A 24,590-nucleotide genomic window follows, 5' to 3' on the forward strand; every position below is an offset into this window, starting at 1 on the left:
AAAACAGCAGGGAAATCAGGAACGTGTGAACATGGCCTGACAGTCCTGGTGTAGCAGCACAGAGAAGTGAGCATTTGCAAGGTCAGTGCAGGTGAAACCAGCTGCCGTGGTCGGGATTTGTGACAGGATTGTATGTGGGTTTGGTACCACTGGTGTGAGTAACTCAGTGACTGCATTTATGGCCCTAGATCATGGACCATTCTGTAGGTGACCGGCTCCCCTTTCCTACCCTATTTCTTTACTGGAAATAGGGGAGTGTTCGCTACAGACTTTGTAGGTTTTATAACCCCAGAAGCAATTAGATCTGTGATATTCTTTCCTATTGCTTCTTCCTGAGCAGCACTTAAAGGGTACTGTCTAACCAGGTGGCTTTGCTCCTGGCTTCAAGTTAATAATTACCGGAGGAGCTGGCATATGTCCATATCAGTTTTGGACTTTGCCCATAGCACGTCTGGGACCTGTGCGAGTGTCTCATGTGCTTCAGGAGGGGAGAGGGAGTCTGAGATGTGCAGGCACACCAGCACTTTACACAGTGCGGATTCCGGAATTCCAGCTGTCAACTTAACGGTACCGTCAGGTTCGTACATGATGTGTGCTTGTATTGCTTGTAGTACATCTGAACCTAGCAAATTGACCGGTGACTTGTCACTAATCAGTAGCCTTGCAAGACAGGTGTGGTCAACTAAACGGAGGGGCAGTGGTTTAGTCAATTTGCATTCTTGGATCAGTCCCTCAAAACCTTGAGTGTAGACGGTGTCGTCTGATATGTCTGATGATTTGACATGTTCCTGCGGATTACTGTTTTGGCTGCCCCCCTATCCACCAGGAATGGGATTTTTCTACCATCTGGGAGATGTACTGGGACTACACCTTGTGGGCTTGGGTGTGTGGGTGCCCTAAGGGGGTAGATGGCTACAGGGTTGCCTATTTCCTATTGTGAGTTTTGGGTTGGAGCGTCCGTCTTGGGCTGAGTCTCTTTTCTGGGTGCCCTGCAACGACTGCTGATGTGCCCCCTTTTCCCACAGTTATAACACTCAATCTGTCGCCGGTCCCTTTTGGTAGAATTTGTCCTCAGACCGTCCTGAACGTCATTGGAAGTGTAATGTATCTGTATTGGCTTTGTCTTCTGATCTAATTCCACCCCTTTTGCCACCCGCACCAATTCTTCTATTGGTCATATTCTCCAGTTGGGCTTAGCTGCCTGGACCTTCTGCCTAAGCTGTGGTTTAAGGCCGGTTTCACATTAGCATTTGCAGGAGCTGCGGAGGGCTGCAGACTTCCTCCGTGAAGCCCCGCCCTCGGCCACACCTCTGCCGCTAGCTCCACCTACTTCTGCATGCGGCCGGCATGCGGCCTGCATACCTATCTTTAACATTAGGTACGCAGGTCGTGCCGCTGTATGCGGACGCTTCCACATGTGTCATTTTGACGATGCAGTGACCAGCGTAGGACGCAGCTTGCAGCAATTTTTTTTTTTCCGAATCGTCAAAACGACGCATGCGGAAGCATCCGCATACAGCGGCACGACCTGCGTACCTAATGTTAAAGATAGGTACACAGGCCGCATGCCGGCCGCATGCAGAAGTAGGCGGAGCTAGCGGCGGAGGTGCGGCCGAGGGCAGGGCTTCACGGAGGATGTCCACAGCCCTCCGCAGCTCCTCCAAACGCTAGTGTGAAACTAGCCTAAGCCCTGCTATAAATGCCCCATGGAAAAGCTTCCTATCTGCATCTCTCATGTCTTCATAACCCAAATCTGCATGTCTCAGTTTCAAGTTCCCCCAGAAGAGTTCTACTGTGTCATTAGGACCTTGTACTACATCCAGTAGGGAAATTGTGGATTCCCCCACCTTTTTCTGGCACCATGTATGTAGACCCTGTAGGAAGTGTACTCCCGAATCTACAGTTCTGACATACTGTGCTCCCAACTCTCGTTCTAAGGGCTCATTTCCACTTGCGAGACACATGTCCGTGTCTCGCAGGTTAAAACCCTCCTCTGGCGCCAGCACTCCAGAGCGGAGCATGCGGCCGCATAGCAACACATGGAGCTGCACGCTCCACTCCCAAGTGCCGGTGCCAGAGGAGGGCTTTAACCTGCGAGACACGGACGTGTGTCTCGCAAGTGGAAATGAGCCCTAAACGATATGATCTCCCTGCCCTAATTATTGCCTCCAGAACTGACGCCATTCTTGCGTCCCCAATTTTCCCCATCAAGATGGATTCTAAGTCTGCCCATGTACATGTGTAGGTATTATTCAGTCCTACCATCCATCTATAGAAGGCCATGGGTAAGTCATATGGGTCTGGGGCGTCCTTAACCCTTCTGACATTAGACGTACTATCCCGTCGGGGTGGGGTGGGCCCGCATGACTACCGACGTACGGGGTGGGGTGGGCCCGCATGACTACCGACGGGATAGTACGTCATATGCGATCGGCCGCGCTCACTGGGGAGCGCGGCCGGATGTCAGCTGACTATCGCAGCTGACATCTAGCACTATGTGCCAGGAGCGGTCACAGACCGCCCCTAGCACACATCCGGCACTATGTGCCAGGAGCGGTCACGGACCGCCCTGGCACATTAATCCCCGCACACTGCGATCAAACATGATCGCAGTGTTCCGGCGGTATAGGGAAGCATTGCGCAGGGAGGGGGCTCCCTGCGTGCTTCCCTGAGATGTGATCGCGTTGCTCCGTGAGTCTCTTACCTTCTCCTCCCTGCAGCAGGCCAAGATCCAAAATGGCTGCTGCATCCAAGTCCTGCAGGGAGGTGGCTTCACAGCGCCTGCTCAGAGCACGGAGGTGTGCACATCAAAGTGTCAGATCAGCAATCTTACACTATAACATGATGCTCCCCCCCCCCCCCGGGGCAATGTTACAGTGTAAAAAAAAAAATATTCACATGTGTGAATATATATTTATATATATATATATATATATATATATATATATATAAATATATATATATAAATATGTATATGTATATAATATATATATATATATATATATATATATATGTATATATATATATATGTATATATATTGTTCCTATAAATACATTTCTTTATCTAAATAAAAAAAAACAATAAAAGTACACATACAACACGCGATCGAAAAGACAGATATAAATAACCATGGTACCGCTAAAAACGTCATCTTGTCCCGCAAAAAAGGAGCCGCCATACAGCGTCATGAAAGAAAAACTAAAAAAGTTATAGTCCTCAGAATAAAGCGATGCAAAAATAATTATTTTTTCTATAAAATAGTTTTTATCTTATAAAAGAGCCAAAACATAAAAAAAATGATATAAATGAGGTGTCGCTGTAATCGTACTGACCTGAAGAATAAAACTTCTTTATCCATTTTACCAAACGCGGAACGGTATAAACGCCTCCCACAAAAGAAATTCATGAATAGCTGGTTTTTGGTCATTCTGCCTCACAAAAATCGGAATAAAAAGCAATCAAAAAATGTCACATGCCTGAAAATGTTACCAATAAAAACGTCAACTCGTCCCGCAAAAAACAAGACCTTACATGACTCTGTGGACCAAAATATGGAAAAATTATAGCTCTCAAAATGTGGTAACGCAAAAAAAATTTTTTGCAATAAAAAGCGTCTTTCAGTGTGTGACGGCTGCCAATCATAAAAATCCGCTAAATAATCCACTATAAAAGTAAATCAAACCCCACTTCATCACCCCGTTAGGGGAAAAATAAAAAAATTGTATTCATTTCCATTTTCCTATTAGGGTTAGGGCTAGGGTTAGGGCTAGGGTTAGGGTTAGGGCTAGGGTTGGGGTTGGGGCTAGGGTTAGGGTTTGGATTACATTTACGGTTGGGAATAGGGTTAGGGTTAGGGGTGTGTCAGGGTTAGGGGTGTGGTTAGGGTTATGGTTGGGATTAGGGTTAGGGATGTGTTTGAATTAGGGTTTCAGTTATAATTGTGGGGTTTCCACTGTTTAGGCACATCAGGGGCTCTCCAAACGCGACATGGCGTCCGATCTCAATTCCAGCCATTTCTGCGTTGAAAAAGTAAAACAGTGCTCCTTCCCTTCCGAGCTCTCCCGTGCGCCCAAACAGGGGTTTACCCCAACATATGGGGTATCAGCGTACTCAGGACACATTGGACAACAACTTTTGGGGTCCAATTTCTCCTGTTACCCTTGGGAAAATACAAAACTGGGGGCTAAAATATAATTTTTGTGAAAAAAAAAGATTTTTTATTTTCACGGCTCTGCGTTATAAACTGTAGTGAAACACTTGGGAGTTCAAAGTTCTCACAACACATCTAGATAAGTTCCTTGGGGGGTCTAATTTCTAATATGGGGTCACTTGTGGGGGGTTTCTACTGTTTAGGTACATCAGGGGCTCTGCAAACACAATGTGATGCCTGCAGACCAATCCACCTAAGTCTGCATTCCAAATGACGCTCCTTCCCTTCCGAGCTCTGCCATGCGCTCAAACGGTGGTTCCTGTTGTGAATTCTGCTCTTGGGCTCCCTCCGGTGGTTATGAGTGGTAGTGCTGCGGTTGTTGGTTCGCAGCATTTATCACGTGTATCTATTTTTTGCAATTTGGGCTGGGCTATATAGCCTTGCTTGATCCTTTATTCAGTGCCAGTTGTCCATTGTTTTTGGAGGATTCACATCCCTTCTGGTCTCTCCTGTTTGCTGTGCTTTTCTTCAAAGATAAGTCCTGGCTTTGTTTTTGCTGTCCACCTGCTGTGGACCTTATAGTTCTGTGACTTTTCATGTTTTTGTCTTGTCCAGCTTTGTCTGTGAAGGATTTTTTGCAGCCTAGCTATTTCTCTGGAGATGCAGATATACCCTCCATGTCTTTAGTCAGATGTGGTGTTATGTATCTTCTGTGGTGGATATTTTCTAGTGTTTTGATACTGACAGCATAGTACTCTGTCCTATTCTTTCTTTTTAGCTAGTATGGCCTCCTATGCTAAATCCTGATTTCATTTCTGCGTATGTTATTTCCCTCTCCTCTCACAGTCAATATTTGTGGGGGGCTGTCTTTCCTTTGGGGATTTTCTCTGAGGCAAGATAGGTTTCCTGTTTCTGTCTTTAGGGGTAGTTATTTCTTAGGCTGTGTCGAGGGGTCTAGGGAGTGTTAGGTACCCCCCACGGCTACTTCTAGTTGCGCTGTTAAGTTCAGGGTTTGCGGTCAGTATAGGTTCCACCTTCTCCAGAGTACGTCTCATGCTGCTCCAAGGCCACCAGATCATAACAGGTTCCCCCCCACATATGGGGTATCATCGTACTCAGGACAAATTGGACAACAACTTTTGGGGTCCAATTTCAACTGTTACCCTTGGAAAAATACAAAACTGGGGGCTAAAAAATAATTTTTGTGGGAAAAAAAGATTTTTTATTTTCACGGCTTTGCGTTATAAACTGTAGTGAAACACTTGGGGGTTCAAAGTTCTCACAACACATCTAGATGAGTTCCTTAGGGGGTCTACTTTCCAAAATGGTGTCACTTGTGGGGTTTTCAATGTTTAGGCACATCAGTGGCTCTCCAAACGCAACATGGCGTCCCATCTCAATTCCTGTCAATTTTGCATTGAAAAGTCAAATGGCGCTCCTTCCCTTCCGAGCTCTCCCATGCGCCCAAACTGTGGTTTACCCCCAGATATGGGGTATCAGCGTACTCAAAACAAATTGTACAACAACTTTTGGGGTCCAATTTCTTCTCTTACCCTTGGGAAAATAAAAAATTGGAGGCAAAAAATCATTTTTGTGAAAAAATATGATTTTTTATTTTTACGGCTCTGCATTATAAACTTCTGTGAATCACTTAATGGGTGAAAGTGCTCACCACACATCTAGATAAGTTCCTTAAGGGGTCTACTTTCCAAAATGGTGTCACTTGTGGGGGGTTTCAATGTTTAGCCACATCAGGGGCTCTCCAAACGCAACATGGCGTCCCATCTCAATTCCAGTCAATTTTGCATTGAAAAGTCAAATGGCGCTCCTTCGCTTCTGAGCTCTGCCATGCGCCCAAACTGTGGTTTACCCCCACAAATGGGGTATCGGCGTACTCAGGACAAATTGTACAACAGCTTTTGAGGTCCATGTTCTCCTGTTACCCTTAGGAAAATAAAACAAATTGGAGCTGAAATAATTTTTTGGGGAAAAAAAGTTAAATGTTCATTTTTATTTAAACATTTCAAAAATTCCTGTGAAACACCAGAAGGGTTAATAAACTTCTTGAATGTGGTTTTGAGCACCTTGAGGGGTGCAGTTTTTTGAATGGTGTCACACTTGGTCCCTAAAAAAAAAATGGTGTTGTAAAAAATGAGAAATTGCTGGTCAACTTTAAACCCTTATAACTCCCCAACAAAAAAAACATTTTTTCTGAATGGAAGAATGGGCCAACATACCAACAACAGTGTGTGGCAACCTTGTGAAGACTTACAGAAAACGTTTGACCTCTGTCATTGCCAACAAAGGATATATTACAAAGTATTGAGATGAAATTTTGTTTCTGACCAAATACTTATTTTCCACCATAATATGCAAATAAAATGTTAAAAAAACAGACAATGTGATTTTCTGGATTTTTTTTTTCTCAGTTTGTCTCCCATAGTTGAGGTCTACCTATGATGTAAATTACAGATGCCTCTCATCTTTTTAAGTGGTGGAACATGCACTATTGCTGACTGACTAAATACTTTTTTGCCCCACTGTATTTGTATTGTCCCCTTATATACTTATACATGGTTATTAGATCGCCCCTCAGTCGTCTTTTTTTCTAGACTAAATAATCCTAATTTTGCTAATCTCTCTGGGTATTTTAGTTCCCCTGTCACCTTTATTAATTTTGTTGCCCTCCTTTGTACTCTCTCTCTAGTTCCATTATATCCTTCCTGATCACTGGTGCCCAAAACTGTACACTGTCCCCCATGTGCGGTCTAACCAGGGATTTGTACAGAGGCAGTATAATGCTCTCATCAAGTGTATCCAGACCTCTTTTAATGTGCCCCATGATCCTGTTTGCCTTGGTGGCCACTGCCTGGCACTGGCTGCACCAGGTAAGTTTATCATTAACTAGGATCCCTGTTGTGAATTCTGCTCTTGGGCTCCCTCCGGTGGTTGTAAGTGGCACTTTTGTGAGTTCTGCTCTTGGGCTCCCTCTTGTGGTTTCAAGTGGTATGGCTGCTCCTTGGAGTTAGCTGTCATCAGCTGCCTCCACTTATCGTCTCTTCTGCTCGCCTATTTAGGCCTGGCTGTTCCTTCAGCCAGTGCCACTTGTAAATGGTTCCTGGTTGGATTCACATCTCTTTGGAGTTCCCTGTTATCCTGACCAGTTTAGCAAAGCTAAGTTTTTGCTTGCTCTTTTCTGTCCATAGATTGTGGACTTATCCATTCTGTGCTTTCTATGTTTGTCCAGCGTTATCAGTATGAATTAATTCTGTCTTGCTGGAAGCTCTGGGAAGCAGATTTACCCTCGACACCTTTAGTCAGGTGTGGAGATTTTTTTGTAAACTCTGCGTGGATTTTTGTAGTGTTTTATACTGACCGCACAGTATTCCATCCTGTCCTATCTATCAAGCTAGACTGGCCTCCAGTGCTCATCCTGGTTTCATTCTGTGTATGTCTTTTTCCTCTCCACTCACAGTCATTATTTGTGGTGGGCTAATCTATCCTTTGGGGATTTTCTCTGAGGCAAGATAGTTTTCCTGCTTCTGTCTTTAGGGGTAGTTAGCTCTTAGGCTGTGACGAGATGCCTAGGGAGAGTTAGGAGCATTCCACGGCTACTTCTAGTGTTGTGTTGAGCTTAGGGACTGCGGTCAGTACAGTTACCACTTCCTTCAGAGCTCGTTCCATGTTGCTCCTAGACCACCGCATCCTAACAGTACAAGTGGCCCAAAAATGAATTAAATGCATCTCAAAAGAAGGAAAAGAAAGTTCTGAACCATTTTTTTTCTGTGCTCTGGTTTGTCTTTTTTTCCTCTTGATATCTGGGTGGTTCAGGATATATGCTTTGGCATGGATGTTCAAGAGTACAGAGCATCCAGGACTATGTTGTCCAGACTCCGGCTTTAGAGCCTAGAATTCCTACTCCTGATTTGTTTTTTGGGGACAGATCCAAGTTTTTGAACTTTAAAAATAACTGTAGATTGTTTTTGCTTTGAAATCCCGTTCTTCTGGTGATCCCATTCAGCAAGTAAAAATCATCATATCCTTGCAGCGTGGTGACCCTCAAGACTGGGCTTTTTCACTTGAAACAGGGGATCCGGCATTATTGAATGTTGATGCATTTTTTTCAAGCACTCGGATTATTGTATGATGAACCTAATTCTGTGGATCCTGCAGAAAAAACCCTGTTGGCCTTGTGTCAAGGTCAGGAAGAGGCAGAGTTATACTGCCAGAAATTTAGGAAATGGTCTGTGCTCACTAAATGGAATGCAGAGGCTCTGGCTGCGATTTTCAGAAAAGGTCTTTCTGAAGCCCTTAAAGATGTTATGGTGTGCTTTCCTACGCCTGTCGGTTTGAGCGAATCTATGTCTCTAGCCATTCAGATCGATCGGCGTCTGCGCGAGCGCAAAGCTGTGCACCATATGGCAGTATCCTCTGAGCAGAGTCCAGAACCTATGCAATGTGATAGGATTTTGACTAGAACAGAACGGCAGGAATTCAGACGTCAGAATAGGCTGTGTTTTTACTGTGGTGATTCTGCTCATGTTATCTCTGATTGCCCGAAGCGTACTAAGAGAGTCGCTAGGTCTGTTACCATTAGTACTATACAGCCTAAATGTCTCTTATCTGTGACCCTGATTTGCTCATTGTCGTCCTTTTCTGTCATGGCATTTGTGGATTCAGGCGCTGCCCTGTGGTTTTTCCTTGCAGCCTTTGCAGAGCCCTATTCCTTTGAGGGGTATTGATGCTACACCCTTGGCCAAGGATAAACCTCAGTACTGGACACAGATGACTATGTACATGGCTCCAGCACATCAGGAAGATTGCCGTTTTCTGGTGTTGCATAACCTGCATGATGTTGTTGTACTGGGTTTCCCATGGTTACAGGAACATAATCCGTTGCTGGATTGGAAAACTATGTCGGTGACTAGTTGGGGTTGTCAAGGGGTACATAGTGACGTTCCTTTGATGTCAATTTCCTCTTCCCCCTCTTCTGAGGCCCCTTAGTTTTTGTCGGATTTCCAGGATGTATTTGATGAGCCCAAGTCCAGTTCCCTTCCTCCGCACAGGGACTGTGATTGTGCTATTAACTTGATTCCTGGTTGCAAGTTCCCTAAGGGCCGACTTTTCAATCTGTCTGTGCCAGAGCATGCCGCCATGCGAAGTTATGTTAAGGAGTCTTTGGAGAAGGGGCATATTCGGCCCTCTTCATCACCATTGGGAGCGGGTTTCTTTTTTGTTGCTAAGAAGGATGGCTCCTTGAGACCCTGTATTGATTATCGTCTTCTTAAAATTTCATGGTCAAATTCCAATACCCCTTGCCCTTGCTTACTGATTTGTTTGCTCAGATTAAGGGGACTAGTTGGTTTACTAAGATTGACCTCCGAGGGGCATATAATCTTGTTCGTATTAAACAGGGTGACGAATGGAAAACTACATTTAAAACGCCCGAAGGCCATTTTGAATATCTTGTGATGCCATTTGGGCTCTCTAATGCTCCATCTGTGTTCCAGTCTTTCATGCATGATATTTTCCGCAATTATCTTGATAAATTCATGGTCGTATATTTGGATGATATTTTGATTTTTTCCGATGATTGGGAGTCTCATGTGAAGCAGGTCAGGATGGTGTTCCAGATCCTTCGTGATAATGCTTTGCTTGTGAAGGGGTCTAAGTGCCTATTCGGAGTTCAGAAGGTCTCTTTTTTGGGTTTTATTTTTTCTCCCTCGTCTATAGAAATGGATCCGGTTAAGGTCCAAGCTGTTCATGATTGGATCCAACCCACATCTGTGAAGGGCCTTCAAAAATTTTTGGGCTTTGCTAATTTCTATCGCCGTTTCATTGCCAACTTTTCCAGTGTGGTTAAGCCCCTTACTGATTTGACGAAGAAAGGCGCTGATGTGACGAATTGGTTCTCTGAGGCTGTTGAGGCCTTTCAGGAGCTTAAACGCCGATTTACTTCTGCCTCTGTGTTGCATCAACCGGATGTTTCTCTTCCTTTTCAGGTTGAGGTCGACGCTTCTGAGGTTGGGGCAGGGGCCGTTTTGTCTCAGAGGGAATCTGATGGTTCTTTGATGAAACCGTGTGCTTTTTTTTCCAGAAAGTTTTCGCCTGCGGAATGCAATTATGATGTCGGCAATCGGGAGTTCTTGGCTATGAAGTGGGCGTTTGAGGAGTGGCGACATTGGCTTGAGGGAGCTAAACACCGCGTTGTGGTCCTGACCGATCATAAGAATCTGATTTACCTCGAGTCGGCCAAGCGGCTGAATCCTAGACAGGCTCGATGGTCCCTGTTTTTCTCCTGTTTTGATTTTGTGGTCTCGTATCTTCCGGGATCTAAGAATGTTAAGGCTGATGCCCTCTCTGGGAGTTTTTCGCATGATTCTCCTGGAGTCCTTGAGCCAGTTGGCATTCTTAAGGAGAGGGTTATTCTTTCTACTATCTCCCCTGATTTGCGGCAGGTGCTTCAGGAATTTCAGGCTGATAGGCCGGACCGCTGTCCAGTGGGGAAGCTGTTTGTTCCTGATAGATGGACAAGTAAGGTTATTTCTGAGGTTCATTGTTCAGTGTTGGCTGGTCATCCTGGGATTTTTAGTACCAGAGATTTGGTTGCTAGGTCCTTTTGGTGGCCTTCCTTGTCGCGCGATGTGCGTGCTTTTGTGCAGTCCTGTGGGACTTGCGCCCGGGCCAAACCTTGCTGTTCCCGCGCTAGTAGGTTGCTTTTGCCTTTGCCGGTCCCTGAGAGGCCCTGGACGCATATTTCCATGGATTTTATTTTGGATCTTCCTGTTTCCCAGAAGATGTCTGTTATGTGGGTTGTTTGTGACCGGTTCTCTAAAATGGTCCATCTGGTACCTTTGTCTAAGTTGCCTTCCTCCTCAGATCTGGTTCCATTATTTTTTCAGCATGTGGTTCATTTGCATGGCATTCCGGAGAATATTGTCTCTGACAGAGGTTCTCAGTTTGTCTCTAGATTTTGGCGGGCCTTTTGTGCTAGGATGGGCATTGATTTGTCTTTTTCTTCGGCGTTTCATCCTCAGACTAATGGCCAAACTGAGCGAACTAATCAGACCTTGGAGACCTATTTGAGATGCTTTGTGTCTGCTGATCAGGATGATTGGGTGTCTTTCTTGCCGTTGGCCGAGTTTGCCCTTAATAATTGGGCTAGTTCGGCTACTTTGGTTTCACCTTTCTTTTGTAATTTTGGTTTTCATCCTCGTTTTTCTTCTGGGCAGGTTGAGCCTTCTGATTGTCCTGGTGTTGATTCTGTGGTGGACAGGCTGCAGCAGATTTGGACTCATGTGGTGGACAATTTGACATTGTCTCAGGAAAGGGCTCAACGTTTTGCTAACCGCCGTCGGTGTGTTGGTCCCCGGCTTCGTGTGGGGGATTTGGTTTGGTTGTCTTCTCGTCATGTTCCTATGAAGGTTTCTTCCCCTAAGTTTAAGCCTCGGTTTATTGGTCCTTATAAAATTTCTGAAATTATTAATCCGGTGTCTTTTCGTTTGGCTCTTCCAGCCTCTTTTGCCATCCATAATGTTTTCCATAGATCTTTGTTACGGAGATATGTGGTGCCCGTTGTTCCCTCGGTTGACCCTCCTGCCCCGGTGTTGGTTGAGGGAGAGTTGGAATATAAGGTTGAGAAGATTTTGGATTCTTGTTTTTCGAGGCGGAGGCTTCAGTATATTGTCAAGTGGAAGGGTTATGGCCAGGAGGATAATTCTTGGGTTGTTGCCTACGATGTCCATGCCACCGATTTGGTTCGTGCTTTTCATTTGGCTCATCCTGATCGGCCTGGGGGCTCTGGTGAGGGTTCGGTGACCCCTCCTCAAGGGGGGGGGTACTGTTGTTAATTCTGCTCTTGGGCTCCCTCTTGTGGTTTCAAGTGGTATGGCTGCTCCTTGGAGTTAGCTGTCATCAGCTGCCTCCACTTATCGTCTCTTCTGCTCGCCTATTTAGGCCTGGCTGTTCCTTCAGCCAGTGCCACTTGTAAATGGTTCCTGGTTGGATTCACATCTCTTTGGAGTTCCCTGTTATTCTGACCAGTTCAGCAAAGCTAAGTTTTTGCTTGCTCTTTTCTGTCCATAGATTGTGGACTTATCCATTCTGTGCTTTCTATGTTTGTCCAGCATTATCAGTATGAATTAATTCTGTCTTGCTAGAAGCTCTGGGAAGCAGATTTACCCTCCACACCTTTAGTCAGGTGTGGAGATTTTTTTTGTAAACTCTGCGTGGATTTTTGTAGTGTTTAATACTGACCGCACAGTATTCCATCCTGTCCTATCTATCAAGCTAGACTGGCCTCCTGTGCTCATCCTGGTTTCATTCTGTGTATGTCTTTTTCCTCTCCACTCACAGTCATTATTTGTGGTGGGCTAATCTATCCTTTGGGGATTTTCTCTGAGGCAAGATAGTTTTCCTGCTTCTGTCTTTAGGGGTAGTTAGCTCTTAGGCTGTGACGAGATGCCTAGGGAGAGTTAGGAGCATTCCACGGCTACTTCTAGTGTTGTGTTGAGCTTAGGGACTGCGGTCAGTACAGTTACCACTTCCTTCAGAGCTCGTTCCATGTTGCTCCTAGACCACCGCATCATAACAGATCCCCAAGTCCTTCTCCATGTCAGATTTACCCAGAGGTTTCCCGTTCAGTGTGTAATGGTGATATTGATTCCTTCTTCCCATGTGTATAACCTTACATTTATCATTGTTAAACCCCATCTGTCACCTCTCAGCCCAAGTTTCCAACTTGTCCAGATCCATCTATAGCAGAATACTATCTTCTCTTGTATTCACTGCTTTACATAGTTTTGTTTTCAGATTTGTTTTTAATTTCAAAAGTAAGTTATCCTCTGAAATTCAGGATGCCAGATGATTCTCTGCGCTGACAACATCTGTCGGGAGGCCCCCAAATGCATTCTATAGTCACCCAAACGACCAAAACCAGTGCTTTCATGGAACTTTAGTCTAATGTGCATGGGGGCGATGAAAGGTTATTGGACGCTGCCTCTGGCCGGGCCTAATAGACCTTCATACCATTATCATTACACATGTAAGTACTGTAATAACTAGACCGTCTGATACTATCGAGTACTGGGGGCCGGAGGCGCGTTCAGCCGAACTCTCACACCTTCCTAGACGCCATGTTTGCTTTTCACAGCAGCAAGTGGTTAAACTGCCAGGGTTTTAGTTGCAGCCGCTCCTGTGCCGCCCTTGCGGTGCACATCTATGTTCTGGTGCCGAAAAGAGTTAATGTTTTTTCTTTTCCAATAATTTTTAATGGTTTTATAAAATTTTGAAGGGGTAGGGGACAGTGGGAGAGGGAAGGAACATGTATAACTAGGAAAAGAAAAAGGGAAAGAGATAAAAGGAAACCCCTATAAAAATAGGGGAGAGACCAGCAAGCCTCTGTAAATTTACACTGAATTAAGTTTTGCTTTATATCGGCACCAAAAATAAACAGTATTAATCGTACCGTTTTGCAAATAGCCTTCAAAGGGTACACAGTAGAGTAATATACAAAAAATAATTCAAAACATACTAAAAAAGCTCCGTAATATATGAAATCTATGAAAGCTTGCTGCGTTCAGGAACACCGCCTGGGGAGACCCTAAGACTTGTTGGAGGGAAAGCTCGGCTCATTAAAAAACAATATCAAGTGGACTAGGAATCCTCTTAGGTACTTACGTTATTTAAAGGGAAGGTGCCATCAAAAAAAATTTTTTTTCAGAAATTGTAAAAATGTAAAGAATTAATGATTACATTTTCTTAAAAAATATTATCATTTGTTTATAATTTAGTAAAATATGAAAAATAATTTGAAAAGTTTTGGAATTTCCACTTTTCAACACTAGGGGGAGCAGCTGCTGAAATTTCAGAAAAACCTAGTGTACAACTAGCTCACATTACTGCACTGCAGTAATTCTGGGCGGAGTCTGCTGACGTGTGTGATGTCTCCTCTCCTCCCCTTCTGGGTGTTTGCTAAGGGATTAGAGAGGATGATATTCAGGAACCCAGTGAGCAGCCATTTTGTTGGTGACTGCAGAGTATGGCTGCCGTCACACTAGCAGTATTTGGTCAGTATTTTACCTCAGTATTTGTAAGCCAAAACCAGGAGTGGAACAATTAGAGGAAAAGTATAATAGAAACATATGCTCCACTTCTGCATTTATCACCCACTCCTGGTTTTGGCTACAAATACTGAGGTAAAATACTGACCAAATCCTGATAGTGTGAAGGCAGCCTTATACTGACAAGTCTACGGTCACCAAGGATGGCAGGCAGCAAGGATTCTGGGAGATATGTGGTGGAGGGAGCAGGGTGACAGCAGCACAGAGTATTTCAGGAGAGCAGTGTGCTGGTCTATAGGGGCCCCCTGTTTGGTGCGCGGAGCAGCCAGGGATTGTACATAGGGCGCTGTCTTTTATACACATGGATGGACCGTCTGCTCCTCAGAAATCCAGGAAACATTTCTGCGGATTGATGGCCTGGTCTGATCCAGACTTTGCATACAGACCCCATTCCCTCCTCAGATCCTGTCTTCTCCATCCTGTCCTGGCGATGTGTGAAAGCGAGGCGACAGGCGCAGTCCGGGGTGACGCTGGGAAGGAAATGTAGCCATATAGTAACGATAAAAATGAGACCCCTCTCTTCAGCTGCCTCACCAGCCTTCCCCTGACTACACCTAACTGGAGGTCATGCTGCCCCCTCTATTACCCCAGACCCGCGTGCAGGTGCTCAGCCAGAACCACCATAGAATGGGTCCGCTTTCTGAAGATAATACTGCCATAGTGTTCTCGCATAATACCGCCATATAAATCACACACAATACTATCAAATAGATCACACAATACTGTCATACAGTTCTCACATAATACCACCATATAGATCACACATAATACCGCCAGTGTTCTCACATACCGCCATATAGATCACACATAATACCGCCAGTGTTCTCACATACCGCCATATAGATCACACATAATACCGCCAGTGTTCTCACATACCACCATATAGATCACACATAATACCGCCAGTGTTCTCACATACCACCATATGCTTCTCACATAATACCGCCATATAGATCACCCATAATGTCGCCACATAGATCTCACATGTATTGTAAATAAAGACTCGGCCAGAATAAAGTCCTTTATTAATCTTTTTTATACCATACCGAACGCATAATCCTCGACTCCCTCATCTCCCACAACAAAAATAATAAACCACAATGGGGAAAGACACGCAGGGGGGAGAGGAGTGCATAGGAGAGGATTAGATACTGACTGCTGAGCCGTGTATCTAATCCTGTCCTGTGTGATACTGTGCTGCGCCGTGTATCTAATCCTATCTTGTGTGATACTGTACACAGGACAGGATTAGCTACACAAGACTAGATTAGCTACACAGGACAGAGGTAGCAGTGGTAGATGGTATATAGAGGCAGGCAGCAGTGGTAGATGGTATATAGAGGCAGGCAGCAGTGGTAGATGGTATATAGAGGCAGGCAGCAGTGGTAGATGGTATATAGAGGCAGGCAGCAGTGGTAGATGGTATATAGAGGCAGGCAGCAGTGGTAGATGGTATATAGAGGCAGGCAGCAGTGGTAGGTGGTATATAGAGGCAGGCAGCAGTGGTAGGTGGTATACAGAGGCAGGTAGCAGTCGTAGATGGTATATAGGGGCAGGTAGCAGTGGTATATAGGGGCAGGTAGCAGTGGTATATAGGGGCAGGTAGCAGTGGTATATAGTGGCTGGTAGCAGTGGTATATAGGGGCAGGTAGCAGTGGTATATAGGGGCAGGTAGCAGTGGTATATAGGGGCAGGTAGCAGTGGTATATAGGGGCAGGTAGCAGTGGTATATAGGGGCAGGTAGCAGTGGTATATAGTGGCTGGTAGCAGTGGTATATAGTGGCTGGTAGCAGTGGTATATAGGGGCAGGTAGCAGTGGTATATAGTGGCTGGTAGTAGTGGTATATAGGGGCTAGTAGCAGTGGTATATAGGGGCTGGTAGCAGTGGTATATAGGGGCTAGTAGCAGTGGTATATAGGGGCTAGTAGCAGTGGTATATAGGAGCAGGTAGCAGTGGTATATAGGGGCAGGTAGCAGTGGTATATAGGGGCTAGTAGCAGTGGTATATAGGGGCTAGTAGCAGTGGTATATAGGGGCTAGTAGCAGTGGTATATAGGGGCTAGTAGCAGTGGTATATAGGGGCTAGTAGCAGTGGTATATAGGAGCAGGTAGCAGTGGTATATAGTGGCTGGTAGCAGTGGTATATAGGGGCAGGTAGCAGTGGTATATAGGAGCAGGTAGCAGTGGTATATAGGAGCAGGTAGCAGTGGTATATAGGAGCAGGTAGCAGTGGTATATAGGAGCAGGTAGCAGTGGTATATAGGAGCAGGTAGCAGTGGTATATAGGAGCAGGTAGCAGTGGTATATAGGGGCTAGTAGCGGTGGTATATAGTGGCTGGTAGCAGTGGTATATAAGGGCTAGTAGCAGTGGTATATAGGGGCTAGTAGCAGTGGTATATAGGGGCTAGTAGCAGTGGTATATAGGAGCAGGTAGCAGTGGTATATAGGAGCAGGTAGCAGTGGTATATAGGAGCAGGTAGCAGTGGTATATAGGGGCTAGTAGCAGTGGTATATAGGAGCAGGTAGCAGTGGTATATAAGGGCTAGTAGCAGTGGTATATAGGAGCAGGTAGCAGTGGTATATAGGGGCAGGTAGCAGTGGTATATAAGGGCTAGTAGCAGTGGTATATAGGAGCAGGTAGCAGTGGTATATAGGGGCTGGTAGCAGTGGTATATAGGAGCAGGTAGCAGTGGTATATAAGGGCTAGTAGCAGTGGTATATAGGAGCTGGTAGCAGTGGTATATAAGGGCTAGTAGCAGTGGTATATAGGGGCTGGTAGCAGTGGTATATAAGGGCTAGTAGCAGTGGTATATAGGAGCAGGTAGCAGTGGTATATAGGGGCTGGTAGCAGTGGTATATAGGAGCAGGTAGCAGTGGTATATAAGGGCTAGTAGCAGTGGTATATAGGAGCTGGTAGCAGTGGTATATGAGGGCTAGTAGCAGTGGTATATAGGGGCTGGTAGCAGTGGTATATAAGGGCTAGTAGCAGTGGTATATAGGAGCAGGTAGCAGTGGTATATAGGGGCTGGTAGCAGTGGTATATAGGAGCAGGTAGCAGTGGTATATAAGGGCTAGTAGCAGTGGTATATAGGAGCTGGTAGCAGTGGTATATAAGGGCTAGTAGCAGTGGTATATAGGGGCTGGTAGCAGTGGTATATAAGGGCTAGTAGCAGTGGTATATAGGAGCAGGTAGCAGTGGTATATAGGGGCTGGTAGCAGTGGTATATAGGAGCAGGTAGCAGTGGTATATAAGGGCTAGTAGCAGTGGTATATAGGAGCTGGTAGCAGTGGTATATAAGGGCTAGTAGCAGTGGTATATAGGGGCTGGTAGCAGTGGTATATAAGAGCTAGTAGCAGTGGTATATAGGAGCAGGTAGCAGTGGTATATAGGGGCTGGTAGCAGTGGAATATAGGAGCAGGTAGCAGTGGTATATAAGGGCTAGTAGCAGTGGTATATAGGAGCAGGTAGCAGTAATATATAAGGGCTAGTAGCAGTGGTATATAGGAGCTGGTAGCAGTGGTATATAAGGGCTAGTAGCAGTGGTATATAGGGGCTGGTAGCAGTGGTATATAGGGACAGGTAGCAGTGGTATATAGGAGCAGGTAGCAGTGGTATATAGGGGCTGGTAGCAGTGGTATATAGGAGCAGGTAGCAGTGGTATATAAGGGCTAGTAGCAGTGGTATATAGGAGCTGGTAGCAGTGGTATATAAGGGCTAGTAGCAGTGGTATATAGGAGCTGGTAGCAGTGGTATATGAGGGCTAGTAGCAGTGGTATATAGGGGCTGGTAGCAGTGGTATATAAGGGCTAGTAGCAGTGGTATATAGGAGCAGGTAGCAGTGGTATATAGGGGCTGGTAGCAGTGGTATATAGGAGCAGGTAGCAGTGGTATATAAGGGCTAGTAGCAGTGGTATATAGGAGCTGGTAGCAGTGGTATATAAGGGCTAGTAGCAGTGGTATATAGGGGCTGGTAGCAGTGGTATATAAGGGCTAGTAGCAGTGGTATATAGGAGCAGGTAGCAGTGGTATATAGGGGCTGGTAGCAGTGGTATATAGGAGCAGGTAGCAGTGGTATATAAGGGCTAGTAGCAGTGGTATATAGGAGCTGGTAGCAGTGGTATATAAGGGCTAGTAGCAGTGGTATATAGGGGCTGGTAGCAGTGGTATATAAGAGCTAGTAGCAGTGGTATATAGGAGCAGGTAGCAGTGGTATATAGGGGCTGGTAGCAGTGGTATATAGGAGCAGGTAGCAGTGGTATATAAGGGCTAGTAGCAGTGGTATATAGGAGCAGGTAGCAGTGGTATATAAGGGCTAGTAGCAGTGGTATATAGGAGCTGGTAGCAGTGGTATATAAGGGCTAGTAGCAGTGGTATATAGGGGCTGGTAGCAGTGGTATATAAGGGCTAGTAGCAGTGGTATATAGGAGCTGGTAGCAGTGGTATATAGGGGCTAGTAGCGGTGGTATATAGTGGCTGGTAGCAGTGGTATATAAGGGCTAGTAGCAGTGGTATATAGGGGCTAGTAGCAGTGGTATATAGGGGCTAGTAGCAGTGGTATATAGGAGCAGGTAGCAGTGGTATATAGGAGCAGGTAGCAGTGGTATATAGGAGCAGGTAGCAGTGGTATATAGGGGCTAGTAGCAGTGGTATATAGGAGCAGGTAGCAGTGGTATATAAGGGCTAGTAGCAGTGGTATATAGGAGCAGGTAGCAGTGGTATATAGGGGCAGGTAGCAGTGGTATATAAGGGCTAGTAGCAGTGGTATATAGGAGCAGGTAGCAGTGGTATATAGGGGCTGGTAGCAGTGGTATATAGGAGCAGGTAGCAGTGGTATATAAGGGCTAGTAGCAGTGGTATATAGGAGCTGGTAGCAGTGGTATATAAGGGCTAGTAGCAGTGGTATATAGGGGCTGGTAGCAGTGGTATATAAGGGCTAGTAGCAGTGGTATATAGGAGCAGGTAGCAGTGGTATATAGGGGCTGGTAGCAGTGGTATATAGGAGCAGGTAGCAGTGGTATATAAGGGCTAGTAGCAGTGGTATATAGGAGCTGGTAGCAGTGGTATATGAGGGCTAATGGCAGTGGTATATAGGGGCTGGTAGCAGTGGTATATAAGGGCTAGTAGCAGTGGTATATAGGAGCAGGTAGCAGTGGTATATAGGGGCTGGTAGCAGTGGTATATAGGAGCAGGTAGCAGTGGTATATAAGGGCTAGTAGCAGTGGTATATAGGAGCTGGTAGCAGTGGTATATAAGGGCTAGTAGCAGTGGTATATAGGGGCTGGTAGCAGTGGTATATAAGGGCTAGTAGCAGTGGTATATAGGAGCAGGTAGCAGTGGTATATAGGGGCTGGTAGCAGTGGTATATAGGAGCAGGTAGCAGTGGTATATAAGGGCTAGTAGCAGTGGTATATAGGAGCTGGTAGCAGTGGTATATAAGGGCTAGTAGCAGTGGTATATAGGGGCTGGTAGCAGTGGTATATAAGAGCTAGTAGCAGTGGTATATAGGAGCAGGTAGCAGTGGTATATAGGGGCTGGTAGCAGTGGTATATAGGAGCAGGTAGCAGTGGTATATAAGGGCTAGTAGCAGTGGTATATAGGAGCAGGTAGCAGTAATATATAAGGGCTAGTAGCAGTGGTATATAGGAGCTGGTAGCAGTGGTATATAAGGGCTAGTAGCAGTGGTATATAGGGGCTGGTAGCAGTGGTATATAGGGACAGGTAGCAGTGGTATATAGGAGCAGGTAGCAGTGGTATATAGGGGCTGGTAGCAGTGGTATATAGGAGCAGGTAGCAGTGGTATATAAGGGCTAGTAGCAGTGGTATATAGGAGCTGGTAGCAGTGGTATATAAGGGCTAGTAGCAGTGGTATATAGGAGCTGGTAGCAGTGGTATATGAGGGCTAGTAGCAGTGGTATATAGGGGCTGGTAGCAGTGGTATATAAGGGCTAGTAGCAGTGGTATATAGGAGCAGGTAGCAGTGGTATATAAGGGCTGGTAGCAGTGGTATATAGGAGCAGGTAGCAGTGGTATATAAGGGCTAGTAGCAGTGGTATATAGGAGCTGGTAGCAGTGGTATATAAGGGCTAGTAGCAGTGGTATATAGGGGCTGGTAGCAGTGGTATATAAGGGCTAGTAGCAGTGGTATATAGGAGCAGGTAGCAGTGGTATATAGGGGCTGGTAGCAGTGGTATATAGGAGCAGGTAGCAGTGGTATATAAGGGCTAGTAGCAGTGGTATATAGGAGCTGGTAGCAGTGGTATATAAGGGCTAGTAGCAGTGGTATATAGGGGCTGGTAGCAGTGGTATATAAGAGCTAGTAGCAGTGGTATATAGGAGCAGGTAGCAGTGGTATATAGGGGCTGGTAGCAGTGGTATATAGGAGCAGGTAGCAGTGGTATATAAGGGCTAGTAGCAGTGGTATATAGGAGCAGGTAGCAGTGGTATATAAGGGCTAGTAGCAGTGGTATATAGGAGCTGGTAGCAGTGGTATATAAGGGCTAGTAGCAGTGGTATATAGGGGCTGGTAGCAGTGGTATATAAGGGCTAGTAGCAGTGGTATATAGGAGCTGGTAGCAGTGGTATATAAGGGCTAGTAGCAGTGGTATATAGGGACAGGTAGCAGTGGTAGATGCATAAGAAAATAAAAACTCTGTACTTACCTTCAGTCCTCTTCCAGGAAGTGCTGAGTCATGTTCAGGGCAGAGCAGTGTGACATCTCCCTGCTCTGCTCTGAACGGCAGTGAGCAGTGATTGCAGCCTGTGCTGTAATACTAAGTACAGGCTGCAATCACAGCTCCTGGCTGCAGATACTCACCCCGGACCTCACTCCCAGCAGCAGCTTCTCCCTGGCAGCTCCTGCTATGATCGCACACACTGAGCTGTGTGTGCGATGACAGAGGAAAAAAACAAAATGGCCGCGATCTCCTCTCACAGCTGTGACGTAGCAGCTCAGTGGGCGTGCCCAAGTCACAGCTGAGAGGCAGGAGGAGCGGTCGGAGCCCGACTGTTGGCTCCTATGCCCATGGCTGCCATAAGTGAGGTGTGCAAGTGTTGTGCCCAGACACACACACCCACACTAATGAAAATGGCGGCCTCCAGTGGCAAAAGTAAAAATGAATAAATAAAAAAGTATTAAAGTACTACATTTACTTTTGTATTAAAAATAATTGATTATATAATCAATAATTATTAATACAAAAACTAAAATCACGGCACCCTCCCTTTAAGCTAAATATTGAAGTCCACCAAATCAGATAAAGAGTTAATTTTTTTAAAACAATTTTTTGTGTTAAAAAATAAAATGTTTTCTGCCTTTTCAATGTTTTTTTTTTCTTTTTGTAAGAATTGTTGGAGCCAATTTTCTTTAGAAACATTTTAATATCTGCTTTTTCTGGTGTTTTTCCTGTAACATAGGAAAGCCTAAGGCCAGAAATAAACCCCATAAATCCCTGTACATGGAGACTTTGGGATCAGATCGTTTCTGTCCGCGTTGATTGTGGAAACAAAAAATTTTTTCTAAACTAAATTACAACTCAATACCATTTTAACAAATAGATCGGAAAGGGCCCTGACATGGACTAAATCTACTTTTCACAAATATGCTAACAAACCAAGCAGCATGTTGGCTCGTAAACTTAGGAGTAGAGAGCTTCTGAATAATATCCCCTCTCCCAGATATAATATATAAAACGTTTCAGCAATATTATCAAAACCTATACTCCCTTCCGCAGCCCCCCTCCCCGCCACGCATCCAGAGCTTCCTCAAAGATCTGACACTACCTAACTACCGGACTCAGACATAGCACATCTCCAAGTACCAATCAACTCTGACGAAATAAAAGCAACGATTAAAAATTTAAAAAAAAACAAGGCCCCCGGGCCTGATGGGCTTACGGCACTATACTACAAAAAATTTGACAGCTTACTTATACCTCATATACAGAGCTTTTGTAATGCTCTACTAAACGGAGCTCAAATGCCACCTGAATTTTACATCACTCACGTAACTGTAATCCCAAAACCGAAGAAGGATCACCTCTACCCCAAAAACTATAGGCCTATCTCATTGCTAAACATAGATTTAAAAATTTTCACATCCACAATCACGGCCAGACTAAATAAATTACTGCCCACTCTAATCCACCGGGACCAGGTAGGGTTCATCCCCAAAAGACAGGGCCCTGACAATATTAGGAGAAACCTTAATTTAATACACTTAGCTAACCACTCCAAGCAATCCTTGCTCTTGCTAGCGCTCGAAGGTCTTTGACTCGGTGTCATGGTCATACTTGTTCAAAGTTCTTGCTAAGTTTGGTTTCCCGAGCAGTATTATCTCCTGCCTTAAACTTCTATATGATCACCCCACGGCCTATCTGAAATTACCCTCAAACCAGCCTACTCCTATTAATATACAACGTGGTACCACGCATGGATGTCCGCTATCCCCAGCCTTATTTGCCCTAGCCATGGAGCCCCTGGCGGAAGCTATTAGAGCCAACCCCAACATTAATGGACCTATAATCAGAGGTGATCAATACAAGGCTAGCCTTTTTGCAGATGATCTACTATTATCCATAGTTAATCCCACTATTACACTCCCAAACCTTTTCGTTGCCCTCCATGAATTTGAACTGGTCTCTGGCCTCAAGATTAACGTTGACAAATCTGAAGCCTTGTTCATTAACACCCTCAGGGAAACACAAAACAACATAACAGCACAATTTAAGTTTACCAGAAATGAGCAGTACTTAACCTATCTCGGCATCAATCTAACCTCCCATAGGTCGACTCTATTTAAATGGAAGTATGCCCCCTTAATTAGAAATCTCAGGTTGTTAAAAATGGTTATTTTGCAAAAATATTTAATCAGGACTATTCACCAGGTGCTTACTCTTAAAAGAAAAATGTCATGATATTCTGATGAAAAGTATAGTGGTTTATTGAATTATCCACCATTGCAGAAAAAAACATAAAAGTAGATGAAATAGTTATGAACAGATTGTCCATGTGTAAATATCAGCACTTGTCTTGTTACTCATCTTTCCCAAGGTCCTGAATGGTAAAACCGTCTGTCTGTCTGAACGTTGCAGGCATCATAGCATGGAGTAGAATCATGGCATGGCTAACAGCTGTTGTTCCTTGTGACTTGTCTAATATCCATGGAGAATGATGTGCAGGCAGGAGGTGGCAACCCCACGTGACAAAAAGGCCCCCACCCTCCTTAGAGACGTTATTTATATGTATATGCTCTGAGCTACATACACAGAAATAGCTTTTGGTAGTGTCAGCAAGAAGCAATGTGCTCAGTACAGAATAAAAATAAGAATAATTAATATTTAACAATATTAATATTTAACAATAATATTTAACAATAATTAATATTTAATATTTAACAATTCCTCCTTTTGAGGGTGACAGACATTGATTGGAACCCTCAAATTAAAAATATTAATAAGATCTACTTTCTTCTTTGGCAAAATAATGTAATAAATAATAATATCAATAATAATATTGTTATATGTTTTCAATAATATAATGATATATAAATTAATGTTATGGTAAGCCGTGACTAATATTCATATAAAATATATAATTATACTTCCCTATATCTACTTGAAGCATCTCAGGTCTGATGTCATCTGATGTCATCTGGTCTTCATCTTGGTTTTTCTTCTTGGTTCATTTAAAACAATCTTTATTATAATTCTTTTGAAATAGATGATAGCATGTAGATATGTAGAGACTGTGTGTCATGTGTCAATCAAAGTCCATAAATTCAAATGTTGATAAGAAAACAAAGTTCATAGATGAAATGTAGCTTTAATATCTGTGCAGTGTCACCTTTAAAGACCTGGATTTACATTGGCTCGCCTTGGAAATCATCTGGAATCCTTCCATATCGTCCGCACTGGTCTTGGAACAGGTGTGACGTCTTTGGTCAGCACAGCAAGGGTTACATTGACTCTTCCCTGCTAAACATAGCACCATAACCAGTCCTTAGTGCACAGGACACATGTCAGGGATGTAACATCCTGACAATTACCTGAGTGTTCACCAGCTTTCATGGAAGTCTTATAGGTGATAGGAAACCACTGGAACGTGATAAAAAACGTAATAACACAGTTCATCTTTGATACTGTACTCATACTTGTCAGTGATGGATGCTGCAGTCGTGAGTGGTGACATGTATTATATTTGACACAGTCTATTATTACTCAGAAATCATAGCATTGTTACCTTGTGGAACTTCTGGATAACGGCTTTTCTTCTTGCAACTTTTAAGGATCAATTGAATTTAGAAAAATGAAAATACTTTAT

At 44.5% G+C, this 24,590-nt stretch overlaps 1 protein-coding gene across 1 annotated transcript in view; it reads left to right on the forward strand.

The window, feature by feature from the left end:
• The first annotated feature begins 458 nt into the window (after window positions 1–458).
• The window catches only part of LOC138671368 (oocyte zinc finger protein XlCOF22-like), a 98,241-nt gene continuing 74,109 nt past the window's right edge, over window positions 459–24,590 (forward strand). Inside the window, exon 1 of the mRNA XM_069759474.1 lies at window positions 459–577. The gene's annotated coding sequence lies outside the window, so the exon portion shown is untranslated. The remainder of the gene's footprint in view (window positions 578–24,590) is intronic.

Source organism: Ranitomeya imitator, chromosome 3, assembly GCF_032444005.1.
Source record: "Ranitomeya imitator isolate aRanImi1 chromosome 3, aRanImi1.pri, whole genome shotgun sequence".
Lineage (NCBI taxonomy): Eukaryota > Metazoa > Chordata > Amphibia > Anura > Dendrobatidae > Ranitomeya > Ranitomeya imitator.